We start from the raw sequence: 17285 nt of genomic DNA, 5'->3' as shown, positions 1-17285 counted from the left end.
TACTACCACTCATCTGTTTTTCCTCACTAAACTGTTGTTTATGAGCATTACTCAATCCTAGAATATTTTTATAAACTTGTAAATCGTTTTCCGTATATGATGTGGGTTTTTTTAAGGAATAATAACTGATATAAACCTGGTGTCCCCTCAAACAATTTATTTTTTATCACAAGATCATTTCCATTTAAGGTAACATTTACATTTCCAATGACCATTCCACCGGTTGGTAATATACGAATACCGTACCTATCATCTAAATCCGTCGCCGCCGTATGAGCAGAAGTGATGGATTTATATAGGTATGGTTTAAGTAGAGGACGAATGCTTTCCTCTGCTTTCAACTCTTGCAGCAATAGAGAATCATGTTTTAGAGGCGTTTCCTCCTCCTCCTCTTTCTTAACAGGTTCCACTTTAACCATTGCCTCCTTCTTCCTCTTCTTTTTAACTAATTCCTGAAGCGGTGCAGTAATAGGTCGAAAACTGGTTTCCAACTTCTCCTGAGTTAACTGCAAACCACGTTTCATACTTTTAAATTTATTACGCAATATTTGAGAAGTTTGAATAAGTTGTTTAGTAAGTTTAGGGTCCATGACTGGTACTAATGAAGAGGTTGTTGCAATCACTCTATACATAGATAAATGTATCTAATCCTTTCCGAAATCACCCTTTGTTTACATCTCTTGTCTTATCAATGGCTACAAACCCGTGAGGCTCATCCCAACAGGCATGACATATTTGTTTGAATTTTTCAAAGGAAATATCCGGCGAACTTATATGATCGCTATAGACATGTCTCAAATTTAAATCATCCTGTTTGAATAGCATAATAAAATTGGCATTATCACGTATAAGATGTTTTGGTATTCGAGCATAACTCTGTGTCAAGTAGAAACAATCAATGGATCTGTGCCGACTCATACTGAAATACTGTCTAATAACATCCTGCTGATCCATAGCAATGTCGTCGAAAATAATAATGGAGTTTGTTTTAGCCTCTTCAGGCGTGGGCACCTGGTTAGTATCGTTTACTGTGGAAACCCCCACTTCCGGCACCCGTTTACAAACCTCTTCCAAGTATAAATACTTTTCCTGTTGTAACGATCTGCTACATACGTAAATATTTTCAAATTTCAATCCATTTGGATGTAGAATTAAACAGGTGATTAGGTTGGTTTTACCCGAACCAGATGTTCCACAGATCAATGCTCTTATACTATTCGGCAAGAGGACACCATGACGACTGGCCAAGTTCTCAACATCAGGTAGTAGATTATAAATTGGTAATCGTTCACTTTGTTTCTCTAGACGCATGACTAGCTCTACTTATATAAACGCTCACGTAGCAAACACTCTAATCATAATGAGAAAGAAAACCGTCGGGAGAGGACTTATAAACTCAGTGATTGACAAACTACCATTTGAAGCACACATTCCCGGCTATAATTATTGTGTTCCCGGAACTAAACTTAAAAAGAGATTATCACGAGGTGATAGAGGAATCAATCCTTTAGACGAAGCTTGCAGAGAACACGATATTGCGTATTCTGAAAATAAGGATCTAGAGGTAAGACATACGGCTGATCGTATACTTGCGGAAAAGGCTTGGCAAAGAACAAGTGCTAGTGAAGCATCTTTGGGCGAGAAAGCAGCAGCCTGGGCTGTTACAAACGTTATGAAAGCTAATGTGAAATTGGGCGGTGGTGGTGGGAAACGTCGTAAAGGTGTTTCCGTTAAAGATGTGATAAATGCAGCTCGTATAACTTCACCGTCCATTAGTGATGGTTCAAAGAAAGCGCTGAGATAGGCTAAACGTTACATTAAAAATAAAACTAAAATAAGGAAAATTCCAAGAGTGTTACCAGTGCCTAGAACCGGTGGTATTCTACCATTTTTAGTGCCTTTATTTGCAGGACTTTCTGCGCTAGGAAGTTTAGCTGGAGGCGCTGCGGCAATAGATGAAGCAGTCAAGAATACTCAAGAGGCGAGAGATCGTTTGGAGGAAATGAGAAGACATAATAGAAAAATGGAAGAGCAGCATGTTGGCAGTGGATTTTTTCTCAAACCCTATAAAATTGGTTATGGTTTAGTCAAGAAAGCAGAATGACTACTTCCTCCTCCTGACAGAGCACTCACAAATACAGATTTGTTAAAATTTGCCAAAGACATTCCTCATTTTAGAGGTGTATATATTCGCGACACCCTACCAAAGGATATTAAAGCGGATGAATGCGCCATTGTGAATTTAGATTCAATTAGAAACAGCGGTACTCATTGGGTTGCGTATAGTAAAAAAGGTAATGAAATCACCTATTTTGATCCATTTGGAAATTTTAGACCTCCATTAGAGCTTTTACGCTATTTCAAAAACTGTAAAATTACCTACAATCGTCAGAGGTATCAGGAGTGGAATACGCCTTATTGTGGACATTTATGTTTAAACTTTCTCTATAATAATGCCTAATCTGGTGTAGAGAGGTTAGTCATGTCGTTCACCTTCACGCTGACTGGTACATCCAGTGTGCTTAGTAATGACATATTTCCTCCCATTGATCTATCATCAGAAGGTTACAGCATCGGTCTCCTCAGCCTACAATCCTACAACTCTATACCGAATATAATTCAAGATGTAAACAATAAATTTCATTATGGGGATGATGGTGGTAGAGTGATTGAAATTCCTACTGGCGCGTACGAGATTGACGCTATTGCGGACTACCTAAAGAGAAACATTAAATCTCCAGATTTTATCAAAATCAGAGGTAATGTGAACACGTTAAAGGTTGAACTAATGTGCTCGCAACCGATCCATTTCAACAAGGAACATTCCATTGGTCCGCTACTCGGATTCACCAAACATAGAGTGTTGGAGAAGATGGTGGTTCATCAGTCTGATGAACTAGTGAGAATACATAATGTAAATACGGTGGCAGTTAATTGTAATTTGGCCATAGGTTCCTATAGAAATGGAGAACCTGGACATACAATATATGAATTTTCTCCTACAGTTCCTCCAGGTTATAAGCTAGTACAAGAGCCCAGTCCGGTCATTTATTTCCCAGTCACTGGAGAGAGAATTGATAATATTACGCTAACTCTCACGGATCAAGATAACAATATAGTGGATTTTCGTAAAGAAGTGATTACCATACGTTTACATTTAAAACAGAATGGGCTTTGATTACCAAAGGAGAAAAAGTATAAAAAGCGGTAGCGTTAGGAGTAATAATAATAATTTATTTGTTAGGAGGGCAGAAGCCCTATATAAAGGGTTCGGTTTACAAATACTTTAAATTATACAAGTTCAAAATGAATATAAAACAAAAATATCATTGCACTGTGGGTACTAATACTAATACATTCAAATAGTAAACATTTCAAACATAAAAACAAAAATTAATTTTTTAAACAACAGAAATAAATCTTTTCTTTACTTTACTTATTTAACAGAAATGCTCTGAGCTTCAATACTTCTGTAAAAAAGAAGAACAAGTTTTTTATCTCTGAGGCACCCGAATTACGAAATGTTATAGGATAATCAAAGTACATAGAGCCAGCATCAATTAGCATAAATTGTAAATAGTGGTTTCTAAAAGAAGTGTACATTGGACAAGAAAACAAAATATGATATAAGTCTTCTTGCTGCTGCTTATTACAAACAGGACACAGTTCACTGGGTTTTATAACATATTTGATGTGGTCTATTGTTATTTTCATTATAAATTTGGAGCTCAATCTAAGTTGCGCAAGGAACTTTACAAACTTAAAAGGAAGATTTAATAAAAAATAAAATAGCGGCCGTTGCTCCTCAAAGAATAAGGCTGAATATATCAAACTAAAATTTGATTTATTTACACATTCTATGTCCTTTTCTTTCAGGTAGTTGGCATAAAAGTTCAAAATTTGTTTTTTCTTATTTCTAAACAGGCTAAGATCCTGCGTCTGCAGTAGTTCCGAAAAATCTATACAATCAAATATATGACATAATTGTGAAATCCAGTTATATCTTACATTGTTAGAACTATACTGCTGGACAAGTTTGATGAAGCAACAAAAAGGGTATCTGGTGGATGGCATAGCTTTCAATTTATAGAGCCAATTAAGGGCTAACTTTAACAGTTTGAACTTAATATGTACAACTCCTACTTCTAAACGGACCGCAAAATTGGGAATACCACGCGGAAGACCCAGCAAACTTTTAAAGAAACTTAGATGACAAGTTTCTAGGCTGACAGAATACCTGAGTCCCCAGACACTAGCTGCATAAAGAAGCGTCCCCATAATGACGGCATCCAGAAGTTTAATCCTAGCTTCCCAATTAACTATTTTTGCACTAATAGCTGTTCTTGCTTTTGCTAGAGCGTTTTCGGAAGCTTTCAAAAACACTCCAGAGTTAGAAAACACCGTTCCCAAATAGTTATAAGAAGAAACGTACTCCAATCTGACATCATTAAAAGTCAAACATCTGGGTTTTTTACTATGGGATTTCGCACATCTAATAATCTTTGTCTTGGCAGTATTGACGCTAAGATGATTCTCCTTACAATATGTCTCTAAACAAGTTTTGCACGTATATCTGTATAGGAGTCACCAAATAACACTGCATCATCTGCATAAAATAACATTAGGATATCAGAGCTGTTACCTATTGGAATACCGGACTGCCCTCTTATTTGAAAAAACATTTCAACATCACTGATAAAAAAATTAAATAGGATGGGGGAGAGGGTTTCCCCTTGAAGAACCCCTTCCGTTATCACCACAGGATTTGACAGTTTATTACCGCATCTAATTTGCAGATTAGCATTCTCATATAGACATTTAATGATTCTGATTACTTTGCCACTGATCCCAATGTTATACAATTTAAGCCATAAAAGATCATGATTTAAACTGTCGAATGCTCTTTTAAAATCTATAAAAGCGCAATACAGTTCCCCCCGAGGACGAGAAAGTTTGAACTGAATTACTGACGATAATATAAAAATATTATCTATACAGCCTCTATTCGGACGAAAACCGTTCTGCGACTCAGGTATGGTGCCAGAAGCATCCGACCATGTAATCAGCCTGTTCAAAATTATCTGAGTAAAAATTTTTAGTAGTGAATTTACTAATGCAATTAAACGGTAGTTAGTTAATAGTGTTTTATCTCCTTTTTTGAACAAATTAAAACCAATAATACTAGCCCATGACCGAGGTATCTGCTCTTTGAAAAAAATAGAATTAAACATTGAAACAATATAGAGATGCCAATTTTGAGGTAAAGATTGATAAAATTCATAACAAATGCCATCACTACCAGGTGCTTTACCAGACTTACAATTAGCCAGAACATTACACAACTCTGCACTCTTTATTTCTGTATCCAAAATAGGATGTCTGACATCAACAAACAATACATTTGATATAATTTTGGGGGGATAAATATTCATATAAAAATCTTCCCATTCTGCACAAGAAATCAGACTTACAGACTGAACATTATTTTTCCGATACTGATTAATAGTATTCCAAAATATTTTACTATTTTTACAGTCACCTAGCTTTTCTATTAAAGAATTATTATACATTTTCTTTTTATTCTTTAATAATTGCACATATCTATTTTTTTCACTAATATAATTTACCTTCGATTGGGAACCATAATTAGATGCTTTGAATTCTTTCAAAAGACTTTTTACACGTTTTTTTTGTTTAGTACAATCTTCGTCATACCATGGTTTATTCAAAAATCTTTTACTTGAAGAACCAACAAAACTATACTTATAAAGTGACAAGGCAGATGAAGTCTCATATATAGCAGAAACTAGGTTATCATAAATACAATCAATTGAATACACATCAAAATTAATCGAAGTTCTACTCGACATCTGCATCATATTACAATACAATACTGCCTTATCATAATCCCAGTTCAATTTAGGGACTGTTTCTGATCTATTTTCAGTGGTAGAATCAAACACTAATGAATTCAGTATCACCTGTATAGGAAAATGATCTGATTTAGTAACAATATTTTGTACTTTTAAATCACTTATCATATCCAAATGAAATACATCACACCAGAAAAGATCAATTGTGCTTGTGCCAGTTGATGCGACATAGGTAGTGTCCTTCATTATCACTCTGAGAACGACCATTTATCAAAACCATTGAATTTAATTCCATGAAATCAGTTACGAGTTTCTCCTCTGATATTGCCGATTCCATCCTTATTTCTTCGTATATGACTGAGTGAAGTTCCATGAAACACATTTTCATCACCTTGATTAAGATCTGCCACTCTACTGTTAAAATCTCCAGCTATAAATACTGGGAGTGACGCATAGTTAAAACGGATATTGTTGATGGTCAATTCTAATAAGTCCAGAGCTACATTTATATCGAGTGAGGGTCTGAAATAAACTATTCCTAAAATAAAGGAGAACCTTCCAGAAGATATGTTCACAAAAATCCAGTGATTGCACTTATCCAAAATTGAAACCTTCATATTTCTCGTCACTAGCAACATCAGTCCACCAGAGGCACGACCAAAACGCTTCTCCTTTACAGCACATACGTTAATCAAGGTGTAATCATCAAACTGTGATAATAAGACATCACTTATTAAGTGTGTTTCAACTAAACAAATAATCTCAGAATTAGCGAGGAAGTTCAAATCGCTTAAATTAATAAAACCTTTCATATTCCAGAAAACGAGCCGTAGACGCTTACCAGAAAAAGAATTCGTAGTTAGATGTTTACTTAATTGCTAGGACGGACAAGAAGAAGAGGAACCAATAAACTTAGACTTCTTTAAAATCTGTTGAGTTTTCTTTCTGTCCGGTGTATTGAGCCACTGTTCCAATTGTGTAGATCTTACAGCTGACGTCTGAGAGGCCTCCACCTCAGTAGACACTTTCTGGTCAGAATCACTTTCTCGCCTCCTTATATTTTTTCTTGAACTGGTTGACGTTTGCTTTATTATGTCTTTGACAAAAATTTTATTACCATTTAAAAGGACATAATTGTATCTCAACTTGGCAGTATTACTTCTTTCAACGTCTTCTTTCACCCACTGATACAAAATTTTTCTTTCGTCCCTTACTTCTTTTGGAAAATCTTCATTTAAGTAACAGTTTGTACCATTAAGCAGCATTCTTTTTAGTAGTATTACCCTTTTTTTATTTTCTGACTCAAATTTCATCAAGATGGGACAGTTTGAAGTATTTCTACCTAATGTACGGAAATACACAATGTCACCAGTATTACACTCTATATCACTAATTTTTCAGTTATAAAATTAGCTAATTCCTGTAAGCGCTCTAATCTACTCTCAGACTGAAAATTAAAACCATAAATTATAAGATTTTTGCATCTAACCTCCCTTTCCAATAACGTAATCTTTACATTTTGTTGTTGATTAATCAACTTGAGTTGCTCATTTTCTCTTTTAACAAATTCTAATTCCTTTTCCATTACATGAAGTTTACTATTTGTCTCGGAAACTAAATTTTTCATTTCATCTATTTTCTTACTATTATCATTAATGCTATCTTTTAAAGAATAGATAGCACTCAAAATTTTTTCACTTTCACTCATTTTCCTACTTTTATTTTTTAATTAATGAAAAGAAAAAAAAATAAATAAAAAATAAAAAAAATAAAAATAAAAATGTAATGCAGCAAAAAATAAACGTACCAAATACAAACCAGTTGCTAGGGCGCAAATTACAAGAGTATTGAAAGTAAACAGACACTTTGTTATAATTATTTGAATTCTGAAGAAACAAAATATCAACAAGTTCCAATAACAAACATATACTCCCAACTACATCACTTGACTTAAATTCTATAACTAACTAGATCATACATAAAGATTTTTCACTAATATTTTAAAAACTACTCGGTAAATTTTTTCCAAATTTTCCACATTTGAACCTTATTACGTGAGCTACATATAAACCAAAAACCAAATAAAAACTCACACTAGAAACCACTTTAATCTATAAAAATCACTTTAAGCAAACACTTTAAGAGAAGTTGACGCTACCAGTGCCTGAACCGAACTCGGTAGCGTTAGGAGTAAACCATACAGTACTGCTACTCGCAGGACGAGGTTAACACCTGCAAATATCAAATTTCTACAGAGAATAGGATTGGAGGTAAAGCGGTGGCGAGGGGCCAAGGGGGGGAGCCTTTGGGCCTCCATTCCGCCAGGGTGAATAGTTAAGGCTTCACATTCTGTTCACCAAGACCGTCCGAGCGTAGCATTAAGTTATACTACATCCTGCAAGAGGTGGCCCTGCTGGATAACTAAACTCGGCGGATCTAGACATGGATGTCGATAAAAATCCCGGGTGGCTTAGGGTGGAAGTCACTCGCCACCAGAGTGGTGTCCCCGGGGGCAGCTCTGGAAAACACCCCCTAATCCAAGGTGAGGGATTCCGTGCTGAGGGATGGATGGCACAGGGGTTTTTGTGCCAGTAACGGATCCTCCGGGGTACCAGGCGACCCCCCGGTAGTAAGTAGCCTTACCCGACCATGCGGGGCTCTGGCCGGGCGGACTTTTTAATTCCCTAGCTACTCGTGGGACCAAAATGGGCATTAAAACAAAAAACAAAGACACGGGAGGGGCAGTACAAGAACAACAACAGACACTACAGGTACAACAACAACAGTCACAATAACAACATCAACAACAACAACAGACACAACAACAACAGACACAACGACAACAACAGACACGACAACAAAGAAAACAAAGTAGACGGAAACAACGGGACCAACTGACTGAAAGGACTGTAATAGGCCAGGGGGGTGGAGGTGCATGCTGGTTAGATTAGCCAAATGCATGTATAGGCCAGGGTTTGTCTTGGCCATCTGTGCTGACCAGTTCAGTGCAGAGTGGCTTAGGGACATTGTCCACAAGCTTAGACCCTGGGATGGAGCCAGGCTGCTGCCGTTGCTAGGGGATGATATTCCAAGGCCTGAAACAGCAGTAGTATTTATCCCCGATGAGCATGGCAGCAGAGTAGAGGCCGATATAGTGCTGAAACGGTTGGAGGTAGGCAATCAAAAGTTATGCACCGACAACTGGAAAGTATGGGGTTGTAAGCCTGTGGAGGGCGGTCAGGTGTGGACCTTCTCCATGGACAGGGCCTCATTAGACGAATTGAGGAGGCTGAATATGTCTCCTTTCTTCGGCTGGGGACAGGTGAAGTTTAGGGTGAAGTCCTCAAAATATCAGGGCCCGGAAGAGGCCAAAACATCAACGGAGGAGGAGGGGTTGATGTTGGAAGCCACAGACCCTGTAATAGAATCTACTCCGGGGGGGGCAGAGTGGGTTGGAGGGGGAAATGGAGGCCCTCCGTGCCGCTCTGTCCGAATTACTGGCGGGAGTAGGATATCCCAAAGGAGAGAGGGTGGAGGCGATGGAGGTTTCCGTGGGCGAACTCCCGAGTGGAAGCGGATCCTTGCCCCAGAAACACGGGGGGAGCCGCGGGAACTCGAGACGTCGCCCCGCCCATCTTGGACGCTTAACATGGTGCTGAAAGTGGTGCAGGCAAACCTTCACCACGCCAAGGCTGCTTCGGCCGTGGTGTGTAGGAGGTTTGATTTAGATTTAGCCCTACTGCAGGAGTCATGGTACCATGGGGGGTTTGTCCGGGTTCTTAATCCCAAATTGGGGAAGACACTATACAGCAAGTCTGCTAGTAGACCCAGAGCCTGTATAGTGCTTAAGTATGGAATTGGATGTACACTTATACCGGAGCTATGCTCTGGAGATTTTGTTACAGCTCTTCTAAATATCATCACCGAGGGAGGACCAAGAAAACTTGTGGTTTGCTCGGCCTATTTTCCCGGTGATGAGGACTGCCTTCCATCTCTGTTAGGCGACATTGTTGCCCACTGCCGGAAAGAGAGATTGCAGCTGATACTGGGGTGTGACGCCAACGCACACAATACTGCATGGGGGAGCACCGACTACAACGCCAGAGGTAAATTACTTTTAGAATTCATTTCTGGTGAGGGGCTGCATGTGTCTAATATAGGATCAGTCCTGACTTTTGTGACTGCAACTAGGAGGGAGGTGTTGGATTTAACTCTAGCCACGCGTTGCATGTCAAATACCGTAGTTAATTGGCACGTATCGAACGAGCCGTCTTGTTCCGATCATACGCATATCAGATTCGATATATGCGTCCCGCCCCTGGCTATCAAGAGGCTGCGAAGCCCTAGAGAAACCCACTGGGCGGGATTTACTCAAGCGCTCACAGAGTCCCTCACAAGCTTTAAGGTTGATGTTAGAAGGACGGAGAGCATCGAACAGGCAGTGGTCCATATTAACGAGGCGATATTAGAGGCCTATCAGGATAACTGCCCGGAAAAGATCAGACCACAAAGGTCGAAAACAGTCTGGTGGAATAGTCACCTCGAAAAGAGGAGGAAAGAGGTGAGAAGGCTGTTTAATAAGGCCAAACATAACCAGGACTGGGATTCATATAGACAAGCTCTGACGCAGTACAACAAGGAGATAAGGAAGGCCAAGCGAAGCGCCTGGCGGTCATTCTGCGAGGACATTAAAGAAACCCCTGAATGCGCCAGAATACATAGAGTCTTGGCGAATGAAGGTACTGCGGGCAGAGTAGGTTTCATGGCTAAAGATGATGGAACCTACACTAAGTCGATGGTGGAAACCCTGGAATTACTCTTGAGTGCTCATTTTCCGGGGTCCACTCGACTATCAGCCTCGGGTTATGAAGAGGTCAGCTCGGAGGTTCCGAAAAGGCCTTCAAGAGCGGATTGGAAGATTGCGACGCACATCGTTCAACCAAATAGGCTGCGGTGGGCGATCGCAAGGTTCCAGCCCTTTAAATCCCCGGGGCCGGATAGAATTTACCCAGCCTTTCTACAAAAGGCAGGGGTGGTGCTAATGCCCTTCCTTTGTAGAAACCTCAGAGGCTGTTTGGCTTGGAGGTTCATCCCTGAAGTATGGCAAAGGGTGAAGGTCGTGTTCCTTCCTAAGTTTGGGAGATTAGGGGACCAAACACCGCAGTCATTCAGACCGATTAGTCTGTCGTCCTTTCTGCTTAAAACATTGGAAAGGCTTTTAGACAGATATATTCGGGACGAAATCCTAAGAATTCAACTCCTTAGTGATCGTCAATATGCCTATCAGGCAGGCAAGTCTGTGGATCTTGCATTAGATGATTTTAATAGGCTACTTCAAAAGTCCCAAGAGGACAAAGAATTTGCGATGGCCGCATTTTTAGACATACAAGGGGCTTTTAATAATGTCTCGGCTATGTCGCTGATTGATGCTCTGTCAAGGAGAGGCTTGGCGCCAACTATCTGTCAGTGGATTAAGTCTAACCTATTAGGCCGCATTGTTATGGCCACGTTGGATAACTGTTCGTTAGAGGTCAGAGTGGTGCGGGGTTGCCCGCAGGGGGGAGTTTTGACATCCCTTCTGTGGACGATTCTGGTGGGTGATCTCTTAGCGAAAATGACGGCGGAGAGTTTCTATTGTCTAGGTTTTGCGGATGACCTGGCAGTAGTGGTTAAAGGACGATTCGCTCATACGTCTCAGGGCGCATGCAAAGAGCGCTTAATATTGTGGATAGATGGAGTAGAGCGGAAGGTCTCTCCATCAATCCTCATAAAACTAGGGTTGTTCCCTTCACGAGGAGGAGGAATCTGGGTGGATTGGAGCAACCAACTCTAAGGGGAGTTACTATCCCCCTGTCCATGGAGGCCAAATATCTTGGGGTTATCTTCGATAAAAGGCTTACATGGAATTCACACTTAAATATGATTTCCCACAAGGCTAAGGTTTCCTTAGGATGCTGCAAAAGGCTGTGTGGGAAAAGTTGGGGATTAAGCCCTAGGATGACGCTCTGGATCTATAAAAGTGTGGTTAGACCCATGGTGTCACATGGGGCGGTGGCGTGGTGGGCGAAAACCTTGCAGGTGGGGGGAGTCCGAGCACTCAGTGGTATTCAAAGGCTGGTTTGCCTGAGTGTCACTGGGGCCATGAGGACTTCCCCTACTGCGGCCTTGGAGGTTTTATTAAATTTGCCCCCATTGCACATATGTATTCAAGGCGTTGCAAAGGCCGTTGTTATTAGGCTTATGACAGGACAAGCCCCCATTACCGTTAGGCATGGAGGAGCGTATCAAGAGTTATATGAGGAGCTGGAGGCCGACCCAATTCTGGGCCTGCCCTCGGACTTTATGACTTCCAAATATAACTTCAACAAACCTTTCAAAGTCTGTATTGGGGACCGGGAGGCTTGGAAAAGTGGACACCCAGTTGTGGGAGATTCAATGTGGTACACAGATGGCTCCAAGTTGGAGGAGGGAGTAGGAGCGGGAGTGTACGGGGCGAAACCGAAATGTAGCTTTTCGGTTAGCCTAGGAAAACTAGCTACAGTTTTTCAGGCTGAGCTAGCTGCAATTAGGTTCTGTGCTACCGAGATTAAAGGGCGAAGAATTATTAACTCTAAGGTCATAATTTTCTCGGATAGTCAGGCTGCTCTACGGGCAATTAGTATATTGACCAGGTCAATTCAAGGCTGGTTTGGGACTGTCTGGGTGCCCTGAAGGAAATTAGTGACCAGAATATGGTCTTTCTAGTTTGGGTACCTGGTCATTCAGGACACAAGGGGAACGAAGTGGCGGATTTATTGGCCCGGGAAGGCTCTGCGGGACACTTCGTTGGCCCGGAGCCCTGCTTTGGGGTTTCGAAAAGTGTTAAGTCTGCGGCCATCAATGCATGGGTGCAGAGTAAGGCTCAGGAGTGGTGGCTTGCCACCACTGGGCTACGACAGGCGAAGGAGTTCATCAGAGGCTATTCGCCGAGGCTGACCGCAGAATTAATCCGTCAAGGCCGTGGGGCTATAAGGATAATTGTAGGCCTATTAACGGGCCACTGCAGGCTCAGAAAGCACATGCATCGCATGGGCCTGGCAGATGATAGCCTTTGTAGGTTCTGTCAGGAAGAGGAAGAAACGGCACTGCACGTGTTGTGTCAGTGTGAGGGGCTCGTATGGCTAAGGATGTTACTTCTCGGGGAGGAAAAACCAAGGCCTGAGAGCTTTACCCAGGAGCCACTCTCCAGAATTAAGAATCTGATTAAACGGACCGGTCTGGAGGGTGAGCTCTAAAGCCGGGGAGCCACAATAGATCCATAATGGTCGCGGTGGCGCAGGCCTTGAGGCCACCCTAATTTAATCTAATCTAATCTAAAGCGGTGGCGGCGCAATGGAAGAGATATTAAACGTGAATGATGAAGTAGTTTTCGACGATCGCATCACCGACTACCAATGGCATAATCATATGCCCATTAATAGTTCAATGAACAATTCTGACGAGATCATCATCTCCATTCAACAACAGGACATATTCACCGTTCCTTCAAAGAGTTTTCTCTACATTCAAGGGTAGGTGAAAAAAGAAGCTGATCAAGATGTTAAATTAGTGAGAAATGCCTTCTTGTTTCTCTTTGATGAAATCAAATATCAGTTGAATGGAGTTTTGATTGACCATGTCCGTAACCCTGGAATTACCACCACTCTTAAAGGTTATGTATCTTTTACCAGAGACAAGGTGGAAACATTGGAGATTGCAGGATGGAAACCTCCAAGTATAGATGTAAATCTAACTGACGAAGAGGGAAATTTCGATTGTTGCATTCCACTGGATACCGTCATGGGCTTCTTTGAAGATTACAATAGAATAATTCTACAGGGTAGACATGAACTTATTCTGCATAGAAGTAAAAGTGATAATGACTCAATGCTTGCCGCTCATGCGACTACTGTTACGCCACCCTCTACAACCACAAACACCGCTGGAGAAGGTAAGCTCAGTGGAGACGGGGGGTAAGGAGAAATGAGAAAACAAGGAAGAGGCAATATGCTGAATAATAATAAACAAATAACAATACTAGTGATTAGAATTAAAGTTAAAACAATACTCGGATAATAAGGGGAAAAAAAATAAAATAAAAATAAATTTAGAATACAAACTAGTTACCTAGCAACAGCTTCTCCGTTAGCAAATCTGTGTAGTGCGCCCCTGCTGGCCGTTACTCTAACCAGATCACTACTTCATTAAATAATTAAATTTATTGTCCATGTGAGATGTTGCTAGGGGTTTAAATAAAGATTCAGGGTTATGAAAATATTATTATTGATCACAACAAAAAAAGTCTTTTTACAGCAAAATACAGTATCATAAACCCTGCTTAATACTGAAAAATACAAAACTTGATTACTAGGTAATGAAATAATTGTCCTCAATAGAACCAGAAAACTGGTCACTCTTATTACATTGCCTACACTTACAGTCAATCCCAGGCCTGGTTTTGCTCCAATCTACCCTTCTTTCCTGGTCTTCTTATGGGAAGCTCGCCACCAGTCAGGTACTATTCCTTCCTGCTGCCCTTTGGGAAGTAGAGGTCCTCCGCTCAATGAATTCTTCTCTCCCAGAGGCTCTCGCCCAAAATTCAAATACACGGGTGTATACCCCGTACTTTCATGTTTCGCAGTCCTTAGAGCGAATGCTATTTTCTGCAGCAGCTTATCCCAGTGCTTCTGATTATCATTGACGTATGCCCTGATGGCTGTCTTAACGACACGGTTTACTCTCTCGGTGGGGTTGCTTTGCGGATGGTAGTATGGTGTCCGAACTGCCTTTACCCCGTAGTTCTCTAATAAGGTTGTAAATTCCTTACTCAGGAACTGGGACCCATTATCGGTTAGAGCGACCTTAGGCGATCCAAACACTAAAAATACTTGGTCCTCCACAAATTTAGTAATAGACTTAGAGGTGGCCTGTCTTAGTGGGTGCAGTAGCACATATTTAGTGAAATAGTCACAGACCACTAGAATGTACCTATGTTGCTGAGAACTCCTAGGCAGTGGACCCATTATATCCATGGTAACGACTTCCCATGGCTGCGACACTTTGCGTTGTTCCCCACAATACCCAGCAGGTTTCTGCTGCTCTGGCTTATTCGCCATGCAGGTTGAACAACGCCTAACGTACCGTGCCACATCGCTCGTCATGCCTGGCCAATAGTATCTCAGCGCTATCCTCTCCTTAGTCTTAAAAATCCCTAGGTGCCCTGCCGTCGGATTATCATGGCATTCCTTTAAGACCTCCATCCGCTGATATTTTGGGATAACCAACTTCCAGGGGTCCTCTGATTCTAACAAATCCTTAGCATCCTTGACGTATTTCCGAAGAACTCCACTGTCTAGATTCCATAAGGGGTACTTTTCCGGGCATGCTTCTACTTCGGCTTTCATCTTTTCGTACCAAGCATCACACCTAGAAGAGTCTGTAATGGCACTGAGTAACCCCTCGTTCACTCTAGAGAGTGCATCAGCCGCCTTATTTAGCTTCCCGGCACAATGAACGATTTCAAATTCGTGTTCTTGTAATTGCAGGGCCCACCTTCCTAGCCTGCCACTGGGATCTTTCAGCGTCATTAACCACTTCAGGGAACTGTGATCGGTGATGACCGTGAACTTCATGCCCTCCAGATAAGGCCTAAATTTCTTAATTGCCCACAACACGCTTAACACTCCAGCTCCGTTGCTGAAAACTTCTTCTCTGCATTTGTGAGTGTTCGGCTGGCATAAGCAATGGCCTTCTCCCCATCTTCGAAATTTTGACTCAGGATGGCACCAAGACCTGTAGTGGAAGCGTCTGTCTGAAGGACAAATGGGCGTTCGAAGTCGGGGCAGGTGAGTATCGGTGCTGAAACCAGTCGATTTTGAAGTTCCTGTAGAGCTCTTTCCTGTCGGTCTTCCCACACAAACTTCTTGTTTTTCTTTAGCAAATCCGTCAACGGAGAGACTAAAGTTGAAAAGTTGGGCACAAATCTTCTGTACCAACTTGCTAACCCTATAAACCGCCTTACCTGTTTTGCGGTTGTAGGTCTAGGGAAGTTCAAAATAGCGGACACCTTCTCTGGGTCAACCCCAAGGCCATCCTCGATTACAATATATCCTAGGTAGCGAAGTTCGCTCCTACAAAACTGACACTTTTCCCATGATAATGTCAGGCCAGCCGCTCTTAAACGCTCGAGAACATCTGCTAATACTTCTCGATGCTTCTGAAAAGTAGGTGTGACGATAATGATGTCATCCAAATAGGCGAAGACGTACGGTTCTAGCGTGGGTCCCAGTACGTTATCTATTAGTCTTTGCCATGTGGCAGGGGCATTATGTAGACCAAACGGCATGCGGCGAAATTGGAACAACCCTCTATGCGGTACGGTGAAGGCCGTGCGCTCTCTACTGTTCTTCTCCACAGGGATCTGCCAATATGCGCTCTTGATGTCCAAGGAGGAGAGATACCTCCCGTTTCGTAAACGATCCAATATGGCCGACACATACGGTAACGGGTACGCGTCTCGTTTGGTGACTTTGTTCACTGCCCGATAATCCACACAAAAGCGGTACTTCCCATCCTTCTTCTTATTACCATGACAACTGGTGATTACCAACCGCTACTTGATGGTTCCACTATCCCATCCTTCAGCATCGCGTCAAGTTCCTTATTTATGGCCTCTTGTATAAAGGGAGACACTGGGTAGTATCGCTGTTTCAGTGTGGGTTGATCTCCCGTGTCGATGATGTGTTCCACTCGATCCGTACAGCCCAGATGAGGTGGTGACGCTTCTCGGAACTTCTTGGTGACTGCTTGCAGTTCTTCTCTCTGCTTGTTCGTTAGTCTCTCGTGGCTGATGACTCCAGTATCTGCAGATACACAGGCTAGGGCCGGATCCCCTGACTTATAGGTAGCCTTAGCTAGGTCCACCACAAGTGACATTTCCCTCCAGAAGTCAATTCCAAGTATCAATTCCACACTCAGAGATGGTACAACTAAAACATTCAAAATCTTAACCGCCCCATTCAGTTCGAAAGGCACCACTGCAAAGCCTTCTACAGCGCAAGTCCTTCCATTTGCCAGGGTTATCTGTTGGTTATCCGATGGCTGAAGGTTGATTCCTAAGGGGGATAACCTTTTCCACAACCTGTCGTTGATTACTGTCCTCGTTGAGCCCGAGTCAAGTAATCCACTAACTGAGATACCCAACAATCTCACTTGAAGAAAAGGTCTTCGATCTTCAAGGCTTGGCTGGCTTAATCTATGTGACATCCCGTAACAGAACATATCCTTGACCACCACCACCCACTCCAACCATTCTGGATCTTCTCTGGTTAATCTTGGGCGGTGTTCTGAGGAGCCGGTGCGGTGGTCTGCGCCGACCCCTCTGGTCCGTTTCCC

General features: G+C 41.7%; 1 pseudogene; it reads left to right on the top strand.

Moving 5' to 3' along the window:
* The first annotated feature begins 13244 nt into the window (after positions 1-13244).
* Positions 13245-13926, top strand: LOC141451988 (uncharacterized; annotated as a pseudogene).
* Positions 13927-17285: the final 3359 nt, after the last annotated feature.

The sequence above is a fragment of the Rhodnius prolixus genome, unplaced genomic scaffold (genome assembly GCF_049639745.1).
Source record: "Rhodnius prolixus isolate KJV_2025 unplaced genomic scaffold, Rpr scaffold_26, whole genome shotgun sequence".
NCBI classification, from domain to species: domain Eukaryota; kingdom Metazoa; phylum Arthropoda; class Insecta; order Hemiptera; family Reduviidae; genus Rhodnius; species Rhodnius prolixus.
This window is presented reverse-complemented; position numbering and strand designations above follow the sequence as displayed.